Source organism: Lolium perenne, chromosome 7, assembly GCF_019359855.2.
Source record: "Lolium perenne isolate Kyuss_39 chromosome 7, Kyuss_2.0, whole genome shotgun sequence".
In the NCBI taxonomy this organism is placed as follows: domain Eukaryota; kingdom Viridiplantae; phylum Streptophyta; class Magnoliopsida; order Poales; family Poaceae; genus Lolium; species Lolium perenne.
In genome coordinates, this window is record NC_067250.2 from 253886029 (window position 1) to 253893408 (window position 7380).

The window sequence follows — 7380 nt, forward strand, 5'->3', positions numbered from 1 at the left end:
GCTAAATTTGACAAAGTGAGATTGTTGTTCATATTAAAAAGTCTCAACTTTGCATGAGCATAGTTTTTGATCCAAGATGAATTTGGCATGGTGGTCTTTACCAAAGTTGTTCACCTTGATGTGCTCTTGGATGACATGTAAAGAATTAGGAAAGTTTAGTTTGAAAAACTTGAAATAGAGAGGCTCAAAGTAGTGACCAGAATATAATTGGCAGTTTTGACCATTATCACATGTGAGCACAATTTGAGTTTGAAAATCATTTGATTTGTGTTTCTTTGATTCCAAAAGGTGTAACAAGTGTTTAGTAACATTATTCAACTAATGGTGAAGACCAAAATGGTCTAGGGTCAAAATTTATAAAAATGGCATAAGCCATATGTGAGGGTTTTGTGAATTTCTAACTTTTATTCTTTTATTTTTATTTGCTTCATTTTGACAAGAGTGAGGTTTATTTGGTGTTATATTGAGTTAGGTGAAAGGTTCAAACCATTTTGAGGCAATGGAAGTGGCTAGGTCAGGATTTGATAATTTGGCCACAACACATGAGAGGTGACATGTCAATTTTTCTTATTCTTGTATTGTGCTCCCCTTGCTTCACTTGGGCAAGGTTGAGGGTCAATTTAGGGTTAGATTAGGTTTAGAGATGGTTTCACACCATTTGGTCAAGGTTTAGAGTCATAGGGCAAGAATTGGGTATTATGGCTATGTGTCACATATGCCTCTATGCATATGTGGCATTTGATTTTTAATTTGACTAGGCTTGACCCAATTGATGTTGTTGAGTGTTGAAATGGTATATAGGAGTGATCCAACCATTCACTACAAGTCTTAGGGTCAAGATCCTCAATTTCACAAATTTGCTATTTTGCTCTCATATGCCTCTATGGCATTATTACTTTCTTTTTAAAATCTTTTGTTTCACTTTGGATTAGGTTTGAGAAGTACTAGATAAGGTTTATGAAGGTTTTCCAATCCTCTAAATAAAGTAGAAAGGCCTAGGGTAAAGTTTTACAAAAATAGCCATAGGCACATATGCCTCTATGCATATGTTTGATTTTATTTTGTTTCACACTTGAATTGGTTGGTAAGTACTTTGTTGAGGTATTTCAATTCATCTACTCAAGGTAGACAAGGCAAAGCTCATCATTTTCAACAAGTATCTATAGGCTTGCATATGCCTTTTTCTTAAATAAGACCTTTTCTTTTTATTTTATTTTTCAAAGATTGATGACAAGAGGGATGAGGTTTAGGGTTTAAGGTTTTTCTTATTTGATTTCTTTCTCTTTGATTTTATTTGGTTTGTGATCTTTACTTGATCACTTTAGGGTTTTAGGGTTTATCACATAAGCATAATAACACTCATCATGGCAAAACACAAATATTATGTATGAGCACTAAGCATAGCACTCTATTTTAGAAAAGTTTTTGTTGGTTCTCATTTTTGGAAAAAAGGAAATTCATTTTCTCTTTGTTTTGAAATTTGGGGTGTTACACTCCGCCGCCGCCGGTAGCGCCGCCGGGCAAAGTCCCTCGGGGCGTGGCGGCGGCGGGGGCCCTTCCTCGTCGCCGCGTGGAGATCGGCGGCCGGATCCCCACCTCCTCGATGCATGGCGGAGCAGACGCGCGTGGGATGGGCAACGGCGGCGGCGGCCCTCCTCCGGTCGGCTGTCCCCTGGCAGACCGGTCGGCGCGAGTGGGATGGGCGGAGCTGCGGTCTCCCTCCTCTCGTCGACTTCCCGCAGCACTTCAACAGGGGTTGGTGGTGGGCGGCGGCCAGACCCTCGGTCTCGCCATGCCATCCACTCCCCGCCTCTCGTTTGTGCGTGGAGGCAATCTCGGGCATCTTCCGCGACACGAGGGCACCCGGGGCAGCAGCCTTGGGTTTGACAGAGGAGGTGGCCTCTTTTTCGCTGGAGAGGGTCGGCCTGCGGTTGGTGGTGGTGGATTTTTGATCTATCATCGCCATCCGACGGTGAGATGGAGGTGCATGGAAGCCGGTGATGGTGTCGCCGGTGGAGGGTTGGGTTGGCCAGCCCGGGATGGCCGCCGACGTGGGGGTCCGGCCTGAATAAAGACGGCGGTCCTAGGGCCTCTCTTGCGTGAAGAGGAGGACCTACCGAAGGCCTGGACTCGTGATCTGGCCGGAGGGTTGAGTTCCGTAAGGCTCCGCCGGTGAATGTAACAGTGCTTTGCCTGGAGTTTGCTGGATCGGAGGTATTCGGTCATGCGCACCCATGCGTTTATTCCGACCGTTTGGTTCTGGAGGGAGCGACGCGAAGCTCTTTTTCTGTGTTGACATCAAGTGACTATGGATCCATGATGAAAGTCGGAAGAAGAGAATTTTATGAAGGCCGGAGGGGAGGACTAGCTAAGGGAGGTTCAAGTCTCCGCGCTGTTGAGGGGCTTGCTTGGTGTCCGGGTTTCACAGCAACGGTATGAAAGTGGGGGCGACAACACATGTGAAGCGCAGAGTTCTACCTTTTAGGGTGAAAACCCAAGGTCTGGCCTTAACTGGTTGTGCATGGCAGTGACCTTGGTGGAGGCATTGTTTGAGAGTGGGGACTATATTCAGGGTGAAAACCTAAGATCTTTGATCGGGCGACGACGGTGTTGGAGCACTGTTCCCTTCTTGGAGGCGTCGTTTTTTGGAGAGTCTGCAATTCAGGTGTTGTCATGGTGCTTGATGTATTGCTGTTGTTAGGCCCGAGATACTGTAGCGGGACTTTTTTTTCTTAGTTTTCTTTTCCTTTTTTTGGTTGTGTGCATCCATAGTGCCATTAGGGTGGTGCGTTGTTGCAGAGATTGGATGTAATTGGTATCTCTCGATATTAAGATATTCCCTTTATCGAAAAAAATGCATGCATGGGCAAACCACCAACCAGTCCAAGCCGTGGCTATATATAACACTTTTGTACTTTGATATCCACATCCCGGCAACCGGAGTAGCAGACCAGGAAAATGTACGTTACGAGGGAGCTGTCTCGGTACCTGGCCAACCCCAAGGCCGCGACGGAGCCACCGCCAGAAGGCCCAGGCTCAGGGTTCCTGGTCCTGGTGGATGAGACGGGGGAGACAGCCAGAACAACCTGCTGCGGCATGTGCATCGACAGGGAGATGCGCGGTCTCCCCTTCCCGCAGAATCGGCAGCTCGCGCTGCGGCCCAACACAAGCTCCAACCCAGCTCTCGAGTCATGTGCAACATTTGTTGATTTTGTCTCGGAGATAGTAGGTCAATGCACCGGTAACGAGCTGCCCGGCGGCCGCGGCAAGGCCCCCCCGCCCCCCAACTATGCCATGTTGGTGCCTGTCGTCGACCAGCCACTGTCGTCCGGCCGCTACTACGTCGTCCAGTTCGACGGCAAACACAGGGGGTGAGCATACTTTCCTTCTTTGTCATCTTTCTCGATCGGCCGGTGTCGTAGTTAAGTGAGACGACCTGACCATCGCGTGCAGGAAGGTGTCGGCGTGTTCCAAGGAGGAGGACAAGACCACCTGCTGCTTCGGCTCCTGCGTGAACGACGTGAAGCCGCGGGCCTTCGACAGCGGCGACGTCTACCAGCAGGTGGAGATCCAGCTTCTTCCGTCCGGGGGCAAGGGCTTCAAGGCAGTGGCGGTCGCCACGGATGGCATCCCGCCGCACTACCTGAGGAAGAAGGGCTGGAAGGTGAACACCATGGTGTCCCCGAGGTACGACCTCACGGACGCGCCAGGGCTGGACTCCGCTCTCCGCCGCCGGATGACCTCGAGAGCCTCAGCATCGCGGAGAGCAGCTCGCCTGCCGTCGTCGTCGGCAGATGGTACGTCCCGTTCATGTTCGTCAAGGCTGACGGGGAGCGCAGCCTCAAGGACCAGTCCCGCCGGTGCACTTTCTACGAGATGACCATGGAGCAGAGCTGGGAGCAGATATACAGCAGCGACTATCCAGCAGCTAGCAGCAAGCCGGCGGAGGTCGCGGTGGCCGCGACGGTGCGCCGGTCGACGGCGCTGCTGGGTGACACTAACGTGGTGCAAGAGGGCGGGCCCCAGGCAGACGGCGGGACGGTTTGGTTCCGACCGGTGGCCGCGGCGGCGGCGAAAACGGCCACCGTGGGGCTGGACATGGTGCTCTGGGAGAGGATGAGGTGGGAGCTGGAGAGGGGAGGGTGGGTCGCGCCCCGCAACGGCAATGGCGATGAGGAGAGGATAGAGAGGGTGGAGAAACATGACGGCCTGGGGCAGTGGCGCAAGTTTGGATGCTATTTGCTGATGGAAAGGTTTGTGCTCAAGAGGATGGATGGCAGCCTCGCACTCACCTGTGAGTTCAGGCATACTAACAAGATTAAAGCCAAGTGGTTATGATTGAAGCTATCTAGAAAAATCAGTGCTGAAATGAGTTTTCTCCACTAGAAAAATTCATTTGCAGTTCGATCTAAAAAAAAAGGTATTTACGCAAGCTGTTTTGTTAAGAAACCGTTACTACAAATAAATTTAGAATTTGGACATGAAAATATTAAAATTCAACCCACATACTACATGTGTAATGTTTTGGACTACAATCAACTAATATGCGAGTTTACATCTTGATGGGATCCAATATTTCAGCAACTTGACTTCAGTGTGATAAAATAAACATTGCTAGCATCCAAAACTCAGGCAGCCTAGTATTTGATCTATTGACACATGTAAATTACACCTTATGAATAGACCTCCGTGTACTGGTAAAATGGAATGTCTATCAAAATTGTTGATTATCATACATAATGATGTATTATGTTTCAACAAGTAGTGGATATCATTGTCTTGCAAACTTCATTGTTGATTTAAGTGAATGTGTGTATTTACTAAATGAAACATGAACCTGAAACCACTTGATAGGCTCAAGGAATTTTAGAATAAAGAAGGGCATTAGTTAACAAGAAAAATGAGTTTCCGCAATTTGATCGAAGTGACAAAGTTACAAGTTATGATTTTCTGCATAAAGACTTGTGAAAGATGTTCCAGAAATTGCCTCTTCATTTTCTTGGCGTGTGTCTGGTCGGAGGGGTCCACGGCGGTGCAGCGCATGTAGGGAGCCGCGGTGGCGGCGTCCTATCGTCAACCAGTCGTCAGCGCAACGCGAAAGTCTCCCTTTGGGTACTGGAGAGGTCGCTGGTGGTGAACGTGCCGAGAAGGAGAAGAGCACGAGGAGGGTAGTGCCGACGATGGTGCTACCGAGGTAGGGCCAAGGACCACGTAGTAGGCTGCGACGAGGACGGCGAACACCGCCGCACCCACGAGCTGCAGTCAGCAATTAAATCCGAGAAAAACAGTGAGGTCAGGTGTCATTGAAAGTGGCGAAGAGGGGGTGGGATGAAGGAATGGAGAAAAGATGAAGAGAGGGCGGGCGGCGGACCTGGAGCGGATAGAGGGGCAGCTGCCAGCCGTGGCGCCGGCACCACCGCAGCCACTTCATTGTCGTCGTTGTTTCTCCGCCGCACCCGTCGTTGAGAGATTCGATCCGAGCACGCTTCTCTTCTCTGCCCGCACCTCACCTCAGGTCAAGAGGAGAAGGAGAGTCTTGTGGAACCCTTTATGACATGTGGGGCAGTGCAGTCGCCCGCACCAACGTCTTCCCTTCCTCCTGGTGTTTTGAATTTCGAATCACCAGCGCGGCAATATGGGTTGGGCCGTCTGAATTGGAGGGTGTTTTGTGTTGTTCAGAAAAATGCGGTCACATCCTCCCACTTAAGCCTTCTTCTTTAATGGGCCGGCACTGTTTTTTTTTTTTGATAAATTGAGAGTTTTATTTCTATGTTTAATAATGATGAGTTAATTAGTAATAGAAAAAGCATTGTAAAGCAAAGTGCACACGCACACCTACATAATTTATATGATGATTACGGATCGCAACCACCTAATCCCCTCGCACCCATAGGCAATGTGTGCAACTTGAGGTCTCGGAGGAGGTACTCAAAGGATAGGGGGATTGAGCGGAGAGAGCCATCTAAGACCATCCAACATGTTGCGGAAAAGGGTTTTAATGAGCCATTTGAGCTGATTCTATACATAGAGGTGCATCGATTCAAGGTAGAAAAGTGGTTCTAATTGTTGGTTCGACTTGTAGAAATAGAAAATGATTCTTTTCCGTGAAGCACATAGTGATATCACCCACATCACACCCGGATACGGAGGAAGCATAAGATATTGTTTCATTTGAGTTGGGCCGATTGTGAAACTTTGGTGTTGTTTTATACATCGCAGCCAAATGGGTAGCGATTTAAAGTTTACAACTTTTTTTGGGTTGTTGAACCAACACGACATACTTGGTCTAATACACTAATGCGCGTCAAGTCGCATTGACTCCCGTGTTAGCTGTTGGTGGTGGTGCTACAACTATGATTGTTGCCATGCTCGCGCCAAAGTTTCAAAGTGGGCGGTGTTAGTTATGGGCTCTCAGTTCAAAGGTACGTGAGCCAAAGATAGAGTAGGCCAAACAGGTGAAAATGCGTGTAGCCTTCATGTGTGGTTTTGGTAATTAATGATAATCCCTATGGACTAATGTTTGCGTTGATTCATATGTGTAGAAGTTGTTCATAGGCAATGCTTGAACCATATGTTGAATTCAAGGTTGCAACAATAAGCAAATGAAGAAGATCAATCGTCAAGTATGTCTTGAAAACAAAGATGAAGTGTGCCCCTTCAAGACATCATCATAAGTACAAAATAATAGATGGTGTGCATGTGTGCAAGTTCAATTAAGATGAGCATCTAGAAGATATCAATATGCTTGAAGCTTGCCATAGCAACCCGAAAGATTTCATCAAGCAACCACAATCAAGAAAGGTGTTCTATCTTGTTACAGACAAGATCGTCATCATCAAGCTCAAGTAGAATGCGCAAGGTTAATGTTTGTTCTTGATAGGGTTTCTTTCTTACCGTTCTCGTGGTGTAGTTAAGAGACCGGTTTATAGGTTAATTGTTGTTCTATGAAGAGGCGCCATAGTGAGTAACTCGATCGTATCGTTTAGAGGGAGCTCAAACCTCTGAATCTTTGCACCATCTTTTTTGGTTCTTATTTGGATCTTATCCATAAGGTTTTTTTAGAGTCTGTGCTTATTCTCATGACAAGCTCTAGTTCATCGAAAACGGATTTCTCATGAAATACTTCTTGCGTTTTTTATATTGGAGTTTTTCCCGGTTCTTTGTATTCGGAGGTTTCACCTCTAAACTCTTGGATAAATATAACCGACTTGGCCAAATATCTGGCCACCCTGATGGGCTTCACGTTTTAGGTCTTTAGCCATTTTTCGGGGGCCGGATATTTGTAATAATCCGGCCCCGGATAATCCAGCCTGAGAGGGCCCAAACGGTTCATATTTTGTTGGGAGGGGGTATTTAAGACCCCCTTCTTCCTGCTTGGGT

The 7380-nt window shown here is 47.6% G+C and overlaps 1 non-coding gene and 1 pseudogene across 1 annotated transcript; both read left to right on the plus strand.

Annotated features, from left to right (window-relative positions):
* Positions 1–2947: 2947 nt before the first annotated feature.
* LOC127313401 (uncharacterized) lies at positions 2948–4369 on the plus strand (annotated as a pseudogene).
* LOC127318205 (small nucleolar RNA Z206) lies at positions 3936–4061 on the plus strand. Its single transcript, XR_007861759.1, has one exon. It is a non-coding gene; the product is annotated as a small nucleolar RNA Z206 (small nucleolar RNA).
* Positions 4370–7380: the final 3011 nt, after the last annotated feature.